Genomic DNA, 21,395 nt, shown 5'->3' on the forward strand with positions numbered 1-21,395 from the left:
CTTCTTGTTGGCAGGGAACGTACCTAGCAATTGTATTGCATTGTATTCTCCCAAGTGCTTGGTACAGGGCTCTGCAATCAACCAGTGGTATTCGAGGGTTTACTGTGTGAAGAATGCTGTACTAAGCACTTAGGAGAGTACAGTGCATCGGAGTTGGAAACCACGTTCCCTGCCCACAACAAGCTTTCAGTCTAGGGTAGGGGCTTGCAATACCCTAGACTGAGAAGCAGCGTGGCTCAGTGGAAAGAGCCCGGGCTCTGGAGTCAGAGATCATGGGTTCGAATCCCCGCTCTGCCACTTGTCAGCTGTGTGACTGTGGGCAAATCACTTCACTTCTCTGTGCCTCAGTTACCTCATCTGTAAAATGGGGATTAAGACTGTGAGCCCCACGTGAGACAACCTGATTCCCTTGTGTCTTCCCCAGTGCTTAGAACAGTGCTCTGCACATAGTAAGCGCTTAACAAATGCCAACATTATTATTAATACCATGGATTGATCGAGGCCTGTGCGCTTGGATCCGTTCCCACCCCCTGACTCATAGAACTTATATATGTAGCCCAGTTCCCCATCTTTAAATGTATTTTAAATGTCTGCCTCCCTCTCTAGGCCATAAGCTCCTTGTGGGCTAGAGCCATGTCTACCAACTCTATTAAGTTGTACTCTTCCAAGCGCTTAGCACAATGCTCTGCCCACAGTAATCGCTCAATATATGCCATTGATGGATTGATTGATACCGTTTCTCTTTCTCTAAATGGGCCTTCAAAGTGCTAGCGTGGATTTTTACCTAGCTATAAAACACACTTTCTATACATGCAAAGCACGGCAGGCCCCAAAATGGGATCTCCTCGGATTGCATTAGGACAGGTTTGTTACATTTAACGATACACGTTTGCCACGTGTTTCTACTTCCAGCCTTATCCATTTAGGTTTCATATTCCTCCAAAAGCCATATTAGTATTGACAGTAGCCGAATGTCACATCACTACAAACTTGACTGTCTGATGTCACATCAATACTAATAGGGCGTTTCATGTGGTCTTCGGTTCGGTGGGAATTATCAGCAATGGCTGCATATATACTATAAATATTTATAGATATGATGTGTGTTTGTGTCTCTTTATATATATATGTACATATTCACATACACAGACGGTCAGACCTAGTTAATCAGAATCAGTTTGCAAACTTCGTTTCTTTCGGATGAAGAAAAAAATTGTATTAACATATCAATGGCATAGACACGCTGGGAATCTGATTACCCCTCACATCTCTAGATCTCTCACACCCAGACAAACCAAGGATGGATTAACACTATATTTTAAATACGTTCCGTCTCTGCGTCTCATTCTCTCTTTTCTTCTCGCACTCCCTCCTCCTGCCTGCGTTGCGTTTTGTGTGTGTGTGTGTGTGTTTATTTCTCTAAGCTTGTTTCTCTTGAAATTTCCACCTTGTGGCTGGGTACTGCTGACTTCACATTTGCTGTGGTGTGAACTTCACATCTGTGAATGGATGACAGGAAAGATTAATAACCCCAGCTCCCCTCTCCTTGACTGTGGGCCTACCTAATGAATAAATAAATAAATAAATAAACAGAGCTAAAATCCCCTAAATAGAGATCCAGAGCCTGAGAGAAAACAACATTTTGCTGAATCCATTCTTTAAGGGGGAAAAAAAAAAAACCCAACCTCTAATGATCTCTGCTTTACATAGTCGGCAGTTTTTTGCTAACCATCTTATGGAAAACAAAAGTTTTAGGTAGATGAATTGTCCCTCTCCTGCACACCATTTGAAGACAGAATTACCTAAAAGTAGAAACGCAAGCTCTCTAAAGCATGGAATCCGATTGGCTTTCGGGCCAGGATATCAATATCAACTTAGATGAGGGTCCCTAATGCCAGTTAAAATCGCCGGACACATTTGTTACTTCAAGGTTCAGATTCCATCTGGAGACGGCAAGATTTGGGGAGTGGTTTTCCAAGGTAGCTGGAGGCTATTAGCTCTCAACTTGCCTCCTTGTTTCTCACATCATTATTCCAACTTACCCCTGTCATGGACCCCAAGGGATCTTGTTGTATAAACCCATCCTGGGACAGTCTTTGCAACTCTCCGGTGACCATCGAAGAGGACTCTTTGGCCTAATTAGTACGCAGTTCTTTATCTGAATCTAAGTAAACGCATCCATAGTCGAGCTCTAAAATAACCTGGAAAAAAAAAAAAAAATCAGTCGGGCTCATTTGCTTAAATTGCTCGACTCGTTTTCGGGGGTGAAGGAAATATCTGGCTCATTTTTCAAAATCATCACTTCTCCCCCTGCTCTCTCTTCCCTTAGTCACTGCATTTTAACAAGCTCCATTGTTGGTTTGTGAAAGAAGCTAGCCTCTCGGCGGACAGCTGTGAGGGAATAAAGGCCAGGGAGTCGAGGTAGCAGCAGTGTGAGAACGTGGGACACAAGGTCAAGTCCAGCTGAGGTCGCAAGAGCAATGAGTCTGGTGGCCTGGGTCTAGTCAGGAATTCATATGGGAAAGTCAGACAAACAATCCATCACCTCCGAGTGCAAGGGCTTTAAGACAGTGCTGTAGAAGTGGTTATGAAAAAGCCAAATTCTCCGTTCAATGCAATTAGGCAAGGTTCTCTGCCTGCCTTGCCCTGACCAAAACAAAACTGAGCATTTTCATTTGCTGGGAGAGGGTTAGATTAAACTTCACACAGTCTCTCTCTCTCTCTCTCACACACATACACACACACACACACACACACATAACGCACATACACAGAAACTCACCCACGTTAATAAAAGCAAGAAAATCTGATTATTGAGATCAGAAGTAGCTGTTTGTGAGAACCAAGTAGTGGAAATAATGAGTACTTGGTATTCACATCGTTCGTCTCAGCATCTTCAAATACCTCCGGGCTTCATTCTGACCTTTGTTAGCACAATAGTAACGATAATAATAATAATCATCAAGGTATCTGTTAAGCGCTTACGATGTGCCAGGGTCTGTACAAAGCACTGGGGTAGATAATGAGATAATTGGGTCGGACACAGTCCCGGTCATTCGTAGGGTTCACTGTCTTAATCCCCATTTTACAGATGAGGTAACTGAGGCACAGAGAAGTTAAGAGACTTGCCCAAGGTCACAAAGCACAAGTAAATCTTTCTCCATCAAACTACCCCCAGGCTCCATTCCAGTCCATGCCATTTACATTGTTTGCCCCTTCCATCAGGACCGAACCAGTGTTCCCCCAGACACGACCTCTGGCTACGCCCATGGGCCGGATCCAGGAACCCGGAGGCTGGAAGACAAGAGGAGAGGAGATCAAATTCCACACAATAATCTGACTGCCCCTAGAAAAAAGGGGCAAATAATTCATAACCTTACTTTGGTGTGCGCTTCAGCACCTGGGCACAAGTATGGGAGGTGATTTATCCAAGGTCAAACAGTGATTCAGAACATCTCAGTTGGAAGGGGCAGATTTCTAGAACAGAGTTTTGCCAGAACAAGCTCACACCTTTAGGGCTTAATTTGACCGTGACACTGGGCCTCAGACACATACACCGCACTCTGAAATTGGTGTAAACATAATTTATCTTGAGATTTAATCTTTGCTAAAGGAGCTTGTTCTATTCCCGGCAGTCCCAGAGCCATTCTCATGGTAGGAAAGCTGTAGGAATATAGATCAACATTTTCTACTGGGCAATCGCTTAATAATCACCTATATACTGCAGCCCGCAAACATAGCGCTAGAGTGATCCTCCTCCACAACCATCTCAAAAATCTCATTCTGAAACTGCAGTTTCTCACGTTGGGTCTCAGCCAGCGCCCGAGGAAGGTTTTTGAGGACGAGCCTCAGAAAAATAAAGCTGTGCTTTCTCACACTCAGAAAGTATCTTTCTGACCTCTGTCGATCAGCTAACTTCTAAAGGCATGCCTTGGAAGAGTTGGAATTTACCCCGCTTTTAATTCTCTGTAATAAATCAGAGCGAGGTAACAGCTGAAAGAGTCAAGCTATGATTTCTCAAAAATGACACTGTGTGGGTCATCTCCCTTCCTGACAGGAGGTCTCACTTCCTGAATCTGTCCCTGAGCCCTTCTGAACATCCCTGACCTTGAGCGTCCCTCTGACCCAAACATCCTTCCCCACCTCCTCCCATTGTGCTTTGGATTGCGTCATTGCATCCTCAGATAAATGGCACGGGATTAGTCTCTCCTGCCCCCTCCTGAGAGCAGCAAGGATGCAGTGGGTGACAGAGGACAAGGAAGGCCGGTGCCAGTAGGTCACGGGGGGAAATCAGGGCAGGATATTCCTCCCAGCCCCATTCTCGGGTGGTGGAGACCAAGTCCGTCAGATCTGGGGGTAGAGTCGCCTGATGTTTTTCCTCCTTCCCCCCAGCGTGGTTCATTTCCAAACTCTTCCTTCGGCTTCTCAAGGAAACTAAAGTGGATGGTTACGGTAATATCTGCCAATTCAGGCACAAAACCTACTAGTGAGCAAAAGACTGGATTAGATTCCTGGATGATCCAGATTGACTGTCTTTTGAGATGCATCAGATTACTTTTCATATGAGTCTCTGCAAAGGTTCTGATAGAGTAAATTTCCCTAAAAGTCCCAATAGGGTTAATTACCTGCTTAGAAATCATTTGTTGTTACCTTGAGAGATGAAAATTACAGTCACCTTCCAAAATAGATGATTTTACTGAAGAGAGACGTCCTTACCACCCCAACTCCAGAAGTAACTTGAAGAAGTAGCATGGCCTAGTAGATAGAGCACAGGCCCAGGCTTCAGAAGGAACTGGGTTCTAATCCCGGCTCTGCCACTCAGCTGATGTGTAACCTTGGGCAAGTCACATGAATTCTCGGTGCCTCAGTTACTTCAATTGTAAAATGGAGATTAAGACGGTAAGCACGACGTGGGATATGAACTGTGTCCGCCCTGGTTACCTTATATCTACTCCCGTATTTAGGAATATACTAAATACTGGAGTAGATACAAGGTAACTGGTTGCAGATATCCACCAACTATTTAGTATATTCCTAAATACTGGAGTAGATACAAGGTGACTATAGTTCCTGGCACATAGTAAGTGCTTAACCAACACCATTGAAAAAAAGAACCCTCCAGCTACTAGTATAAAACATATATCCATATACCAAATTGCTCACTCATGTACAGCTGTGCTCCCACAAAATGTAATATTGTCTAAAGGGGAAGCTCCAGCTTTAATCCCATAACCCTAGTCACCTGAGTATCTTTAAAAGTAAAGTTCGGCTACAAATGCTTTATTTAAAACAACAGCCAAAAAAAAAAAACCCAAAATCATTTATGTCTTTGCATCAATCGTATTTGAGTGTTTACTGTGTACGGAGTTCTTTACTAAGCACTTGAAGAGTACAACATAGAGTTGGTAAACATGTACCCTGCCCACAAGGAGTTGACAGTTTGGAGGAGGCGCTTACAGTCTATATACCCTAGGATGATTTTTTTTTAAAAGCATCAAAATTTGCAACTTCTATTTCATTGAAAAGTATCAGTCCTTTCCCTGGCATGTGATCTTTGAGCCTAATTTCCCAGCAGCAACCAGGCAATAGAGGCAAAGAGCAAAGTCTATTCATCTTAGGCTCCTCTTTCCTCAACCCACCTCCAGCTTCTGTCCCCCACCAAATAAGGAGGGAAACTATGCATATGATATATGTACACATGAGGCTGCTGATCTTAAAATATGTCACAATCCCATGCAAAATCCATTCCTTCCTATATCGACAAATTCATTCTCAGCTCTTCTGAGGAGAAAGGTTGCTATCTCGGGCCACTGAGTTCTGAGTAAAGTGGATTTTCAAAAGAAGGATTTTTCCTGTCTAGGCATGACTCCTTCTCTGTGTTCCCTGGTATTTCTACAGACCCCAAAGGAAGCCCTGGAGGTTGAGGAACATGTCTACCAATTCTGTTGCGTTTTAGAGAAGCAGCGTGGCTCAGTGGAAAGAGCCCGGGCTTTGGAGTCAGAGGTCATGAGTTCAAATCCCGGCTCTGCCACTTGCCAGCTGTGTGACTGTGGGCAAGTCGCTTCACTTCTCTGTGTCTCAGTTACCTCATCTGTAAAATGGGGATGAAGTCTGTGAGCCCCACGTGGGACAACCTGATTCCCCTGTGTCTACCCCAGCGCTTAGAACGGTGCTCTGCACATAGTAAGCGCTTAACAAATACCATCATTACTCTCCCAAGTGCTTAGTACAGTGCTCTGCACACAGTAAGCACTCAACAAATACCACTGATGTTGATGAAATTTCCACACCTGTTGGAGAAAGAGAAGCCACTAAAGGCAGTAAGAGGAAGCAGGTAAATTTTGCCCCTTTGTATCTCAGCCATATTCGGCCTAAATCAGCAGTAGACTGAACTGCGCTATAACTGAATTTCACTACAATAAGCCTTTCTCTGCCAGAGTAGGAAAGCCAGAGACAGAATGTGTCCAACTAAATGGTCACAACTAAATGGAAAGTGTTAGATGCCCACATGTCTCTGGGAAATTAACTACAACATCTGTTCTTCTCCACCCAAATTTTCCATTGACCCACTTCTGGGGCGTAGGGTTAAGGGAAATGGCTGGACTTGTGCCGGATACTGCAGCAAACACATTCAAAGCCCCGTGGCTCTGTGAGCACCTCCAAATGTGTTCTCTGGTCTCATGACAGGAGATTTAGCCGCTCTGGAAGCATGCATTCCTTCACAAAGTTCCCCTGTGGGATTGGCACATTTTGTGCTACGACACATTAATCAGGTGAAATCCTTCAAGATGCTACAATAAGCAAGCGGTTTATAGCAGGTCTTTGCGGTTTATATCATGAGTCACCTGATCTTGTGACCAGAGGCAGTGCTGGGGACCAGGGAAGAACACTGTACTAAGTGCTCGGGAGAGTATAACAGAATTAGTATTCATTCAACTCGGTCATATATATTCAGCACTGGCTTTGTGCAGAGCATTGTATTAAGTGCTCGGGAGAGTGTAATACAACAGAATTAGTATTCATTCAACTTGGTCATAAATACTGAGCACTGATTTTGTGCAGAGCACTGTACTAAGTGCTTGGGAGAGTATAGTGCAACAGTAAACAGACACATTCCTTGCCCACATCGAGCTTACAGTCTAGAGGAGGGTACAATATCACAGAAATTAAGTGACTTGTCCACGGTCATAAGCAGACAAGTAGCAGAGCTGGGATTCGAGTCCTTCTGGCTCCCAGGCCCCAGCCCTATCCATTAGGCAACACTGTTTCTCTTGGAAACACTTGGTAACCACCTTGTCTAATTTCTTTAGGATGGCGATTTGCTGCTCCCAATCAAATTGCCGCTCCCAAATTCCTCCAGAGCTGACCGCCCCCACCCAACTTGGTAAAATCGAGGGAGGGAGTCTTTCCAGGGATGTGTGAGGATTGTGGGAGTGGGGAGAGGACTAGGGGGCGTGTGCCCTGGTAGGAGACTTCTTTCCTGGAGCTTCCCCCAGTGTCAATGGCAGGGGGGCACAGTCTCCACACCAGTTTGAGCCACTGCAGCCTCCCCAGACAGAGAGGAGGTGGAGGAAAGAATGAATGACTCTGCCCCAGCTCCTCTTGAGGGATCGTGCCCAACTGGGGCATTTCCCTCTATACCCTTGGCGTCCTGGAGCCACCGCCCCTCCAGAGTGGAGGCAGAGGGGAGCTCTAGAAGGACTTACATGGGTGGAGGGGGACAGAGAGATCACTCCAGCAGGGGAGACCGCGTCTCTCGCTGTGGCCTGGGAATGTGTCCGTTATATTATTCTAATGTACTCTTCTAAGCACTTAGTACAGTGCTCTGCACACAGTAAATGCTCAATAAATATGAATGATTGACTGATACACATTTTCCTGCGTTGAAGCCAGACGCACGATGCCTCCAGAGGAGAATGGGGAGCGAAAGGGAGAGCGGGCTCCAGGACAGCAGGAGATTCCATCATATGACTGGCAGGTGTCGATCACAGGGGAAGCGACACCCTTCTACTAGACCGTATGCTCCTAGTGGGCAGGGAGTGTGTCTGCAAACTCTGGTATACCTTGCTCTCCCAAGTTCTTAGTAGACTGTTCAGCCCAAAGAAAGTGCTCAGTAAATATGATTGATTACCAAATGCCTCTTATGAAAATTATACCTCCCTCATGTACCTCTTCATCCTCTGGAGGCCTCCCTAGATATGTGCCTTCAGACCTTTTTCTTCCCCCCCACGGTATTAGTTAAGCACTTACACAGTGCCAAGTGCTGGGGTAGATACAAGCTAATCAGATTGGACAGAGTCCATGTCCTATATGGACCACACAGTCTTAATCCCCATTTTACAGAGTCGGTAACTGAGGCACAGAGAAGTTAAGTGACTTGCCCAAGGTCACAAGCAGACAAGTAGTGGAGCTGGGATTAGAACCCAGGTCCTTCTGACTCCCAGACCCATGCTCTATCTACTAGACCGCACTGCTTCTCCTGTAACACCTGGTAACAGACTCATCAAGTGTTTTTAGTATGGCAAATTGCTACGCCAAATCAATCATAATTATCGAGTGCTTACTATGTGCAGACCACTGTACAAAAAACCTGGGGGAGCACAATGCAACGTAACGGACATGTTCCCTGCCCAGAATGAGCTTACAGTCTAAAGGAGGAGACAGACATTAATATAAATAAATTATGGATGTGTACCTAAGGGCTGTGGGGTTGGTGGGGCGATGAATAAAAGGAGCAAGTCGGGGTGATACTGTTCAGCTGTCACCCAGCGGCACTCCCCCACCCCGAGGGACAACCAGCGTCCTTCAGTCCAACCCCATTGATCCGGACCCAGACCCACAGTTCAGTCCTATCTGCCAGTGGCCGAGAGTTGGATGGCTCCAGTTGCTTCTCTTTCTCAAGCCCTCAGACCTCACCCATAATCCAGAAAAAGCAAGCGTCACTACTTCCAGCTGAAGTCCCTCATTTATCCTTCAGAACTCGGTCCACTCTTCTGGGCCAGAGAACCCTTCCCAGACCTCTCTGAGAAGGTTAGCTAACCCTGGCACCAGAGATCACGCGAACTGTTTACGGGGAGAACAGCTGTTTTTTTCAAAATACCACACGTCTGCTTTCAAAAGCACAAACAGGCTGAGCGAGTTTCCAAGGAACGGGCTGCTGAGGGCAGACACTTACAAGAATGCCAGGCGACGGCAGAAAAACTCTAACAGACTCCAAACTCCTGCCATAAGAACTTTGCTCCCTTTGCCCAGTACCTGTGGCCAGCTTGCTTTCTGATGAGTAACCCAGATCCGCTTCATCCCAGAGAGAATGCATGTCCAGCTTAAATGCCTCATTTTGGAAAACGGTCACTCCGATAGATTTGGCAAACTGTACAATTCGCTAAGACAGCTCCATGGTCTGTCCGTCTACCCTGGACTCCTTGTACATTCAGCACAGCTTCTCTGCAAATGAAATATCACCCAAGAGAAAAATAAGAAGTTCCCTTCCTAAAAGGCCCAGGACATTTTTTTCTTTCCTTAAGGAAAATAATCTGAACTTCGAAGCTTTATTTTGGAGGGGATGAAGAACGGGTTTGGAAATAGAAAATTAAGCAAAATCATTATAAATGGGATTTTCAGTGAAATTTATTAAAGAGAAACTTATTCTCCTGGTTCCTGCAAAAAATACTACCAGGTATATTACAGAGCTGTGGGATGGGGCAGATCTGATTTGATCAGAGAAGCAGCATAGCTTACTGGAAAGAGCACCAGCTTGAGAGTCAGAGGACGTGGGTTCTAATCCGGCTCTGCCACTTAACTGCTATGTGACCTGGGGCAAGTCACTTAACTTCTTTGGGCCTCAGTTCCCTCATCTGTGAGCTCCATGTGGGACAACCCGAATACCTTGTATCTACCCAAACGCTTAGAACAGTGCTTGGCACATAGTAAGCACTTAAATACCATTATTATTATTATCACCCATTAATCAGCTCAGATCGCCTACCTCTGGCAATACTAAATATCTTCCAAAGAGGTTGAAATTGTACCCAGAACAAGGCATCCCAAATCTGTTTCATTAGTATTGCTACATCCCACAGAAAAGCAAGCTGCGGAGGGGAAGAGTCATTTCTTCCTGATGGCTGAAGATGCCATTCACCACAGGGACCCATTCAAAGGCTGCGTCCGCCTGCTAGAAAACTCCAGAATGTGCATAGGATAAGCATCGAGCTAAGCGTAACTCTAACTTGGGGCTGAGCAGATGGGACTGACATTTTGTGGCTCCACATACCACTGGACTGATGGAAAGCTTTCTCCCCCTTAGATCCCGTCCCACCCCAGGTGGCAGCAGGGCAATCCCCGGAGTCCAGCTGAGCAGGTGACAAGCTGAAACGGGGCACTCGGAGCCAACCCAAAGCCCGCCTTCACGGCAGCTGCTAATACCGCAGGCTCCCTGTATAGTGAAGAGGAGTTCACGAGAACACAATCCCAATTTCTCCCACCTGCATAACCCCGATCTACTGTTCTCTAGCCCTGACAGGGTGAACTGAGGCAAAAGCCACTAGGAGCAATCCTTCCTATGGTAGTTGGCAACTGAGTCAGAAACCATTGAGACATTTAGGCTCAAACAGATCTTTAAATCAGTTTGTTTTTTCCAAGCTAATCCTTAGACTTGCTCGTGTACATATGGCCGAAAACTCTGTGGCACTTGGAGCCTAAGCACTGGCAAGCAGCTAGAATCCACTGATGGTTGGGAAAGTAGTATTTCCTTCAGTAAGCTTCTGTTCTTCATCATCAATTTCAGCCCATGTTCTATGGGGCAGCGTAGAAAAGTCTTCATTTTCTTAAAGAGCTCTTCTGATATTTTCAAACTCCTTTCCATGTTAACCAATAGCTGTTCCTGATATATTATGGGTATACCTTATAAATCTCACTGGACATCTCAATGTTAAAGCAGAAGAAAAATAAATTCCAATGTGCTGCAATAAACTGTACTCTTTATGAGTGTGTTCAGTCAGATCACTTGGATGACATTAAATTACTGCCATATCTATGTAATTTTCTCTTTCGTAACAAAAATGAATAATTTAAAGGTACAATAAATAGTCTCATGACAATTACAAAAGCTTTTTTTCTGTTTAAAATGAGTAGGTCATAATCTATCATTTTTGTCTTTAAAGGTAAGCAAATTGTACCTAAATGTTGATAATATGTACCTAAATTTACTGAAAGAAAACATTTATTATTTTGATTTTATTAGTTCATTTTTTTTTCCAAAAAGGGCATAGGGCTTTTTTTTTTTAATTAGAAATCACAAAATTGAAGCAAACTGAACATGTGTAGAGTCCAAAGAAAGAGAGCTAAAAGAGTTGACTGAAAGCTTAAGGAATGAGAGGCAGTGGAAATATCCCCACTGTAAATAACCAATGGCTAATTAAATTTGTTTTTAAATATAATCAAAGTCCAAAAAGTAGAAAAGAGCAGCTATTACAAAAATTTGCAAAGGCAATACTGCCTCCTGAATTATCTGGCTTAAAACAAAGCAAATTTTAGAAAGATTGGTGTATGTTTAAACTGAAATGAAAATGGAAAGAGTTCTATCTTTGCAATAGAAATATAAGATAGGTTTAGTAACCATTCAAAATGAGAAACCCAAATAGATATTTAATTTGTTTTTAAAAAAAATTTCATGATGGCAAATAGCAATTTAATAAAAATATCTTCAATGATGTTTAATCACAGTATAATGACTATGTGTGGTATTGCTGTTAATCCTTAATAAGTATGAATTTGATAATCAATTGGTATATATTTAATGTGTGTTAACTGTCTTATCAAATCAGAATTAAAGGTCTATTATGAGATGGTCACTTTAAAAATTATTGTCTCCACAAAAAACCTGAAGAAAATACCGTAATGACTTGATTTATCTGAAGAGTTACAACTGTGCATTATAAAAATATAAAAATGCTCTCAAAAGTAGGAGCCTAGGACTCTGAACCATCCTAAAGAAAAATTAACTCAAAGCAATTCTGAAACCCCTTTAAAAAACTATCCTGCCTTATAATTGCTACATTTAGTGAGCTGGGTTTCTGCTGGAATTCTTTTTTGTTGAAACAAATTCTTTGCTCATCTGAAGGTGTTTGCTAGGCAACTGACCCAAAATAATTGCTCTCTGTTTATTAATTTGATTTTTTTCAAAGAAATAGAGTCCCTTTTCACTAAATACAGTGATATTCCAGGGGCCTTAAAGTGTGAAAAGGCTGTACATATTGGCATGAACTTTGAATGAAGAGCATGAAAAAGAGAAGGATCAAAAGCCTACAAACTAAATATTTCCAATTTTTCTCTATTTTTATATCATGTCTTTCCTGAAGTCACAGTGGTTCCCATCTGAGGGGATGTTTTGAGTTGTTTGCCCTTTTTTCCAAGAATTAAAGACACATTTGCTTCACTGAATGTTAACATTTCTGACAGCCTGGGCAGTTAGTATGAGGAAGAAATTCCAGGGAAAACAGAAGTGCCTTCTTATGGCCCCCGACCTGGAACATGGTCGATGACTGGAGACTATTTCACATGTACATACAGTTCACATATACATACAGTTGGTATCACAAACCAAGGAGAAAACTGTCTACCAGAGGAGGCAAATACAGAAAGAGTGTGAAATGTAGGGATAAAGGAGGGAGAAATTAGAGCGATAGGGAGGAGAGATGGGGAGAAGGAGAGAAGGGGAGAAGGGGAGAAAGAGAAAGAAAGAAAGAGATGGGGAGAAAGGGGAGAGACAGAGAGGGGGAGATGGAGTGAGAGAGAGGGAGAGGAGGGGAATGGGAGAGGGGGAGGGACACATAATCCTTTGTCCAACTTGCAAAGAGGACAAATGCTGAGATGTGAGGTCACTTCCCACCTAGAATTAGGGGAGACCTCTCAAACCTACTCTCCTTCCCCTGAAGGATGCTTTTCAAGATTCTGAACTGAGGTCCCATGGGTTTCTAGCCAACCAAGTCCTGACCCCTTATGGGGGTCCTTTCAAAGTGAGCACTCCCACTGCTATCACTGAGTACCTTTCCAATGATAGGAGTTTCTGCAGCGGCATAATTGCACGCGTTGCTGTGTCGGAACTCAGAACAATCATGCATCATTTTGTCTTCCTCAATCGGTCCGGATCTTCCCACTGCCTCACCTACAAGTATATCCACTAAGCCCAGATCCAACTCTGCCTTTCTTTCCTCCCTCCTTGAGGGCAGGACTCTTGTCTACCAACTAGGTTGTACCCTCTCAAGATCCAGAGCTCTGCACACAATAAGCCCTCAATAAATACTACTGAGGGATTGAGTGGGGAAAACAGTTCACCTCAAATCACAAACCTGAGCTGTTCCCAGGTGGATTATTTAAGGTGGCCGGGGGGTAGGAGGGAGGTGGGAAAGGGGCAAAGTGGATTAAAGAGTCCAGAAATACACAACTGCCATTTTTACACTGGACACAACCCTCTCAGAAATCCACACTGCTTCTGCCACCAAAGTCTCTTTAGCCTCCCTACTTCTTCCTGCCAATTTCCTCCTAAACCCATCCCCCCACTCCTCCTGTGTGTATTGGAAGGGAGGGTCAGAGGGGAAAAACCTTCTAAATTCTCAGTTCTCAGATTTAAGGGCTAATTTCCCTTGTGCCAAGTTTTAACCCAAAGTGAACATTTCTCTCGTTATAAACCTATTATTATACTAACTCGTGATTCACAGGCTAACCGAGGACTAGCTCCTCTCGAATGGCTCAAATCCATAATGAATATATTGCATTTCTCATGCAGACACGCCAGAGATTACAAAAGGCAACCTATTTGCTGGTGTCAATTGAACTACTTAAAACTAGATTATATCCCTCTGAACTGAGAGCCCTTCATTTGCGGGGGTCTGGACGTGTTCAATATATCAGCTCCTGTTATCTGAACACGCATGTGAAGCTCCAAACTCCTTTATCCTTAAAGAATCACCTTCTCTCCCCAAAGAAAAAAAATCATAATTAAATGTTCGCATCCTGTCACAACAGCCCGACAAAATTTAACGGATCTGGTACGTTTAAGACTGGTTTCTTTGTGGGAAAGAAACAAACTGAAGAATTTTGTCCTTTTGAACAAACTGTAACTTCCTTGCAGTGAAAATTGTGATCTAGCCCTCTTTAGCCTCATCACACCCAAATGACTAAATTTTGAGAAATTTGGGTTTTGTTTTTTTTTAATAGAAGAGCCCCTTTTCCCCTGCTTACCTGCTAATATCTACAGTGAATTCTGACTGTGGAGAAAGACCAAAAGTCAATCGAAAGTATCTTTCGTACTTGTTTTCATTAAATATTGAGTAGCTGGTGTTCTCTATGTCCCAGCTGAATAGATGAAGTGGAAGAAAAGAGATGAAGCAGAATAGTGAATCTTTAGAGACCATTAAGTGTAAGTTATTATTATTATTTTGCTATTGTTATTATTATTAGCCTGTAAGGTTCTCCAGAGGTCTTGCGGTGAAGACCACACCTTGCTTTCCGCCTGAGCTTTTTCTTCATTAATATATGGTCTCTGGAGTGCAGGTGGCCTGAAAACTGGTCTTTATCATTTTAAGAAGCAAGAGGCGGGATTGGGGAGGAATACTGTCAGCAATAGCTCATCCAGATCAGCCACCACGTTCATGACTAAGCAAATTGGATGAGATTTGAAGGTTGTTCTGGTCTTGTTGTCCTCTTCGGAATGCAGATTGTAATTTAAAATTATAATAAAAAAATGCTCTGACAATTAATTAATTTAAAACAGGCCATCAGTCTCACGATGCAAGAAATCATTCCATTTATGACACATATGTTGCTTACAACTTTAGAAGAAGAAAAAAAAAAACTCTCCCACCTGAACTCAGCATAGCCAGAATAGAAAAGTAGGGCAGGGGACGAAGAGACAGTTTTAGTATCAGAGGTAATTCAGGTCCAGAAATGGAAAATTATATTGCGTATGAAAATGAACACAAACCTTATATAATTTCCAGGTCTCCCAAAATACAATGCTTGGTTTAAATTTCCTTTGCCGCTTAGCACTTGGGTTCAAAGCCCCAGGGCGCCATCATGTGGCCATTAACAGAATCTTCTCCCCGGTCCCCCACCCCTTTTTTTAAAAAAAAATGTAAAATTTAACTCCCGCTGAACAAATGCTGAATTATAGTCTAACGTAGCAAGGCTCAGAGTGATGGTTTCAAAAAGCCATAATTGGTTGGAAGAGTAAAGTAGGATGGATAGAGACCAAACTGAAGAATTCCAAATTCTTCTCCCTAAAAGACATAGCTACGCTTTCACCCGTGAGACACCCTACAATAAGCAGATGCAGGCTCAACCAGTCAAGTGGAAAGGAAATGAGTGGGAGTGGAGGGCAGAGAGAGATGGGGGCGAGGGAGGTAAATTAAAAAAAATATATATTTCAGGCTTCAAAGGAGTCCTCCTTAATAAGGTGGCAAAGCTATTTTTTAAATCGTGGAAAGAGTTTTAAAGGAGGTGCTATTAAATAGCTCAAAACCCACGCGAGGGGATTTCATTTTAAATATTTTTAAAAGTATGAATAGGAAATCCCTTTGGTTTCACTATACTAAATTGAATTGATTTTTAATATTGTAATGTATCCCTGCAAATATCTGTCACCAATTACCACTGGGTCTTATCTACACTAGGCGAGCATATTTTAAAAGGGATTTTTTCAGCAGAAAAAAACACTACGGGGTTGAATTTGCAGTAGCTAAACCTAGCAGTATAAGGACCAACCTAATATGAGTGGGATCGTGCCTAAGAGCTATCGGGAGCCTTGTAGCTTGTACCTCTGAACTTGCTTCAAGAACAAGCTTATCCCTAACTCTCAATTCCCAGCCAGGTGCCCAGTAGTCCATGTGGGTTGGCATCCGACTGAGAAGTAGGTACCAAGCCGCCAATACCTACGGCAGGAACCATCAGTAACGTGGACACTGAGTCCGACATAACATGCCCTCTTGGGGGAAAGAAAAAAAAAGCCCTGCTTTCACCATCTCAAACTGTAGTTTTTCAGACTTATCCTACTGAAATACCATCAAAGAGCAAAAACACTAAGTCATTTAGTCATTTAGTAGTATTTACTGAGTTGTTGCTGTGTGCAGAACACTGTTCTAAGCCTTCAATAGCCGGTTAACAATTCATATACTGTTAAAAAAATTGAGACATAGGAGCAATATGGAAATTTTTGCAACCTATTATTGAGTTTTCCCTAAAAGGGAATGGTCAAAATCTTTACTGGGCAATAGCCAAAAAAGAAAAATGAGAAAAAGAAAATCACAATGGAAACATAACTAATTTTGCTCATTTGAAAACCACAGGAAACGAATGTCACATGTGATAAAATATAAGCGAGGCTTTTTAAATGTATGTCATGTTTAAGAAGTTAGGGACGTAATCAGTCAATCCAGTGAGGCATTTCCATTTTACATTTATGATCGATGTGGGCCTTCTTGATTAGCATTGCTTTAAGTAGGTGTTTTTAAATCACAAATACATAACACATACCAAGAAGGTCAGCTTAATGTTAGGATGAGGAGTGTCCGTGAAATTGTCTGTAGATATTTATGAAATCTCTAGATTGTGTTTGAAATGAGAGCAGAAACAAATCTAACTCCAGACTAATGATAAAAGAGAATCCAAAACCTTTAAAGTCGAGTTCTTCAGGGGTTCAAATATCAGACTTCCCTATTAGCCTTCAGGTCTTGTGGGGAAAAGATCTTGAAAAGAAACTAAGTCTCTAAATAATTAAATAAATCTCCATCCAGGAGAAGAAATTCTACATGCTCATTTTTGGAACCTTAGAAATCACTCCTAGGTCATTAAACTGTGGAGTCTTGAGAATTAGTCAATGAGTAATCAAGAATTTTTAGTGATACTTTTCTGCATTTCCATCTTGGGCTGGTCAGTTTTGAAGTAAAACAGGACTATAAAAGTGTTAACCAGCTGCCAAAAAATATTTTTTCAGAAAGTCCTTCCCTTACCTGATAATATGATCTAACCCCCACAATAGTATGTGCTCAGTACAGTGCTCTGCACAGAGCGCTCAATAAATACGATTGAATGAATAGTAGAAGTAGCAGCAATAGTAACAGTATTTAAAAAGTCCCCACCGAGAAATATTTGGTGATGTTACCAGAGATCTTTTGCGGGGTCATCCTTTGTTCTCCTTCCGATAAAACTCTCCTCGATGGATTGAAGGTGTTGTCAGTTAAGGACTAGGATACTTGGGCTCTCAACTACCCCCAAAATAATTTTCCTATCCTCCCTACAGAGAAGGCAATTATCACCGGAGTAATTCATCAAGTTGATGGTAAAGTCCAAATCAGAACCCAAACAACATCTTGGATCCCTGAGTGGTGCCTTCTCCCATGTTCTCCTAGCCCTGGGTGGTGCCTTCTCCCACGTTCTCCTAAGCATCCTAAAATTCTGGCATGGTTGTGCAATTTCATATTGTGCCAGTTTGTTACTCTTCGACCATTAATCCAATCGTGCTTTGTGAGTTTCTAGAGAAAGCCTCCGGCAGGCTACATCACTGTGGCAGGAGGGTCAATTTCCCTAGCTTGATTGGACATGGATTTGAATTTAGTTTGCTCCCTTCCCCCCGGGTCTTTCCTCCAGCAGAAGACTCCCTATCATAAGCCCTGTCCCATGTTTACTCCCTTTGACAAATGGCTAAGACCCGATTGCCTCAGCTGAGAGTCTCTGTGGAGTAGAAACAGGCAGCTGTGATCCACACAAGACAGACTTGAAGGAAAATGGCAGAATCAGAGCTGAGACACACTGCCTCCTATAACGTGCCAGCTCTGAAACCCACGGTGACCACTGCAGCAGAAGAGTGCAGGGGGAATCTCGTTCAGGAACTGTGGGATTTATTTCAATCAGGCCTCTCTCCTCACCTCAGTGGCAGGGCAGATGAGAAATTAATCCTGCAGAAACTGCCTTCCCACAAACTGCTCTCTTGGAAATGTATTTAGTCTTCATTTTCTTTTTAGGGAAAATTTTACCAACTGGATTTAATTAAATTGTTGTGTTTGTATTTCTTTCCTGCACCCAGTGTCCCTGGGTGATTTTTAAATCAAAGCAAATTTTCACTATTCTTCCATCTCGCTTGGAGGGAAAAAAATGTCAAGAATATATTTCACAGTAAGATCTATTCACAAAAATGTGCTATGTGAGGAAAGAGTGCAGATCTAACAGGCTCCATTCACCCTGTAATAATTACATCCATCATTAATAACAAAGTAATCTGATCTTGGATTATTTAGTGACTGCAAAGAGAAAGGGATGAATGAAGAATCTCCCCAAGAGAGGTCAGAACAGAGTTCTCTAAGCCAGTGGGTTCCTATAGAAAGAAGGTGATTATTGCGTTCCCTTTCTCCCATCTTTTTCCCCTATTACAAATTTCAAACTCCAAAACCAAGAGTAGGAACTCAGTGGACTTGAGATTTATTTCTATGTTTGCATTTTCCCCTCCCATTCTCGGGCATAAACTAGCTCTTAGGGAGTTAATACACCTGCCCTTCTGTGCTGACACACAGTTTTTTCAGAAGAATGTGGAAAAAAAAAAAGAACCCCAAAGATTGTGCTCTGGAGACTTCTTGATTTCTGCCAATAACTAGCAGGTACCAACGTGTGAACAGTTTTGACTGCTCTATGATTGATGGTACCTATTTGTGGCTCTGTGCCTCTTTCTTCTTTCCTCCCTTTCCCTTGCTCTTTTTGCACTCGTTCTCTTTCTCCCCTTCCCCCCTCGCCTCCCTCCCATCCCCTTTCACTTTGAATAAGATAAAGAGAATTTAACCCTCTGGACTGCGGAACTTGATTAACCTAAGGCATTTTATTTTGGATCTGCACTATTGTAGACTGAGTTTTTGACGGAGTGAATGAAAATGAATGAGAAGACCCGAACACTGAAAACTCAGAGAGAATACTCTTGGTGAGGAAGCTTTAAGATTTTTAAATACTGCTGTTCCTAAAACTCTCCAAAACTCCCACAACAATTCATTCTTGTTTAAATCTCAAATTTACCTTTTTGCCTAAAGCATCATGTGGTGTCTTGGGGTTTTTTTTTTTAATTCTCAGATTTTCATTTTTACATTAAACGGCTGATTTTTCTCTTAACAATAGGAGAATGCAATGAGAGGTGGAATAAGGAAAAAGGAAATGTACAAGTAGACCCAGCTACAGGCTAAATTCATTGAGAAATAATGTTTTCAGAAACTCTTTGGCTTTTCCTGGTCTTCAATTTTCAGCGAGATTTCCTTTCCTCTGGAAACGGCCCATAGAAGAATTCACACAAAGAGATTGATCTTTGATGTTTACTTTTTTAAATGGTTTGGGCGTGATGCTTTAAGATGAGTGTTATGGAAAACTAAATAATTTGTCAATTGTTTCCCTTTACACTTCCGAATGTCTCAGGTTTCTATATTCATAAAGGGTCTACATGAGCTCATCATTATGTATTTATTAATTTCTTACTATGTGTCAAACGCTGTTCTAAAAGTGCTAGGGTAGTTACAGATAAACAGGTCAGAAAAAGTCCCCATCCCGCATGGGGATCACAGTCTAATTCGGAGGGAGAAAAGCTCATCATTGGGTTCACTGTTCCAGGAGTTACATAAGTGCTGGAATGAACAGCTGATGGTAGTAAGGCCAGCCCTGAGATGACCCACTGATTCATTAACACGTGGAATCTTAATTACAGATATAGAGGTTCTCTCTCTACAGAGGCCAGCAACTATGTGAACACATCCCAGGAAAACCCACTACCTTCTGAACCTCTGGCCGAGTTCTCTCAAACCAACATCAGATTGCCTCTGACAGGGTAAATGTCCTGACAGGCAAGGACAGAAGGAAGGGAATTCCCAACCCTGGGTAAAAATCCATTTTCATTTAAGGGTGCCACCCTTCCCTGAGAGCGGTAGAAATACTCAGAGAAAGACAAGGCGGCCGCTAAGGAGAGGATCTGAGACTTAAAAAGCCCAAAAGGAAAGAACAGACATCTCATCAGCTGCAGGGCAGGAGTTAGAAGTATCCGTGGATTGCCCTTGGTGATGAGAAACTTTCAGCATCTCTGTCCCTAAAGGGAGACTCTTTTCTTCGAGATCCACCAGGTCGTCGTCTCTACAGCCAAACCCTGATGGATTGGAAAGGTAACTCTCTGTTAGAAGCTCAGCGGTGTCAGCTCTGGGAGCTGGCTGTTTGGCTGGAAGAGAGAGAGAATCCCGTTGGAAAAGTTGATGGAGCAGAGGCGGGTCCTCGGGGGCGGGCTAAGCGCTCTGCCCGACCAGGATCTGCAAAATGGGGGAGCAGCGACACCCACAGGACCCGGGGGAAATTTCAGCCGCAATAGCAAGGGACTGCGAGGTCTGTTTAAATAGTAGGGAACCTAAAGCCCATCTCAATCAAAAAGTATGATCTTTATAGACTCGTTTGATCCAGAAAGGCACCCGGAAGTTAAAACCCAGGATTTGGGCCACACTCCAGCTTAGCAGCAGCTCCGTCATCGATGCTATTTATTGAGTACTTGCTGTGGGCGGAGCACTGTACTAAGCACCTGGGGGAATGCAATAGTACAGAGCTGGTAGACCTGTCCCCTGCCCAGTAAGAAACTTACAGTCTAGAGAAAGAACCTGTGTCTTCACCGTCATTATCGTTTGCTAACTAGGCAGCCAATTTGTGATACCAGAAGGGCTTGGGATATTGAAAAAAAAAACTGAAATAGATAGGGCCTTTCCCCTCAAGGAACTTACAATCTAAGAGAAAGACCGGCACCTTGTAAAGATTTCAAATGTAAAACTTGAATTGCCATTAATCGATCACAAGAACAGAAAATCCCGCTAAAGCCTTACTGCTGACTTTCCAGAACACCATGACACCCCCTGCAGCCCCAAAGACTACCTACCGAACAAAATACATATTAAAATAGCACACCCTCTACTTGTCGGCGTTACCTGTAGTTCTAATAGAACAAGGAGGCATGTTCCCACCTCATGACCTTGTGGAGGGTGCTTCTCCCTTGCCACAGAGAGGAGACAGATTGGAGCTGCTTTTTCAACCTGGAGGGCAGGCAAGCATCCGTTCTTGTTGCATCCGTTTTGAATATGAAGGACTTCACAGGTGCCAAACAGGTGCTAAAGGTGACCTCCTGGAGAGAGAGGTCAGGCTTGATTAGCAATTCCATCCTCCAGATTTTTTTAATTCAAGAAGCCCAAAGCAGTCTCTGCACTCCCACATTCTAATCCTTCGGATTTTCATTCCACTTTACCGAGGGGCTAAACCCCAATTACTCTGCTTCTCTTTGCCTCGATTTTCCCTTCTTCACCCTCACCCCTCAGCCCCACAGCTCTTATGTACATATCCATAATTTATTT

The 21,395-nt window shown here is 43.0% G+C and overlaps 1 long non-coding RNA gene across 2 annotated transcripts; it reads right to left on the reverse strand.

The window, feature by feature from the left end:
* Nucleotides 1-1,201: 1,201 nt before the first annotated feature.
* Nucleotides 1,202-21,163, reverse strand: LOC103170488. Of its 2 annotated transcripts, none has more exons than XR_003761600.1 (4): nt 21,012-21,163; nt 3,205-3,294; nt 2,043-2,201; nt 1,202-1,499 (listed from the first exon to the last, which is right to left on the reverse strand). It is a non-coding gene; the product is annotated as an uncharacterized LOC103170488 (long non-coding RNA). The 2 variants fall into 2 exon arrangements; XR_003761599.1 differs by having other exon boundaries at nt 20,976-21,163.
* Nucleotides 21,164-21,395: the final 232 nt, after the last annotated feature.

The sequence above is a fragment of the Ornithorhynchus anatinus genome, chromosome 8, assembly GCF_004115215.2.
Source record: "Ornithorhynchus anatinus isolate Pmale09 chromosome 8, mOrnAna1.pri.v4, whole genome shotgun sequence".
NCBI lineage: Eukaryota > Metazoa > Chordata > Mammalia > Monotremata > Ornithorhynchidae > Ornithorhynchus > Ornithorhynchus anatinus.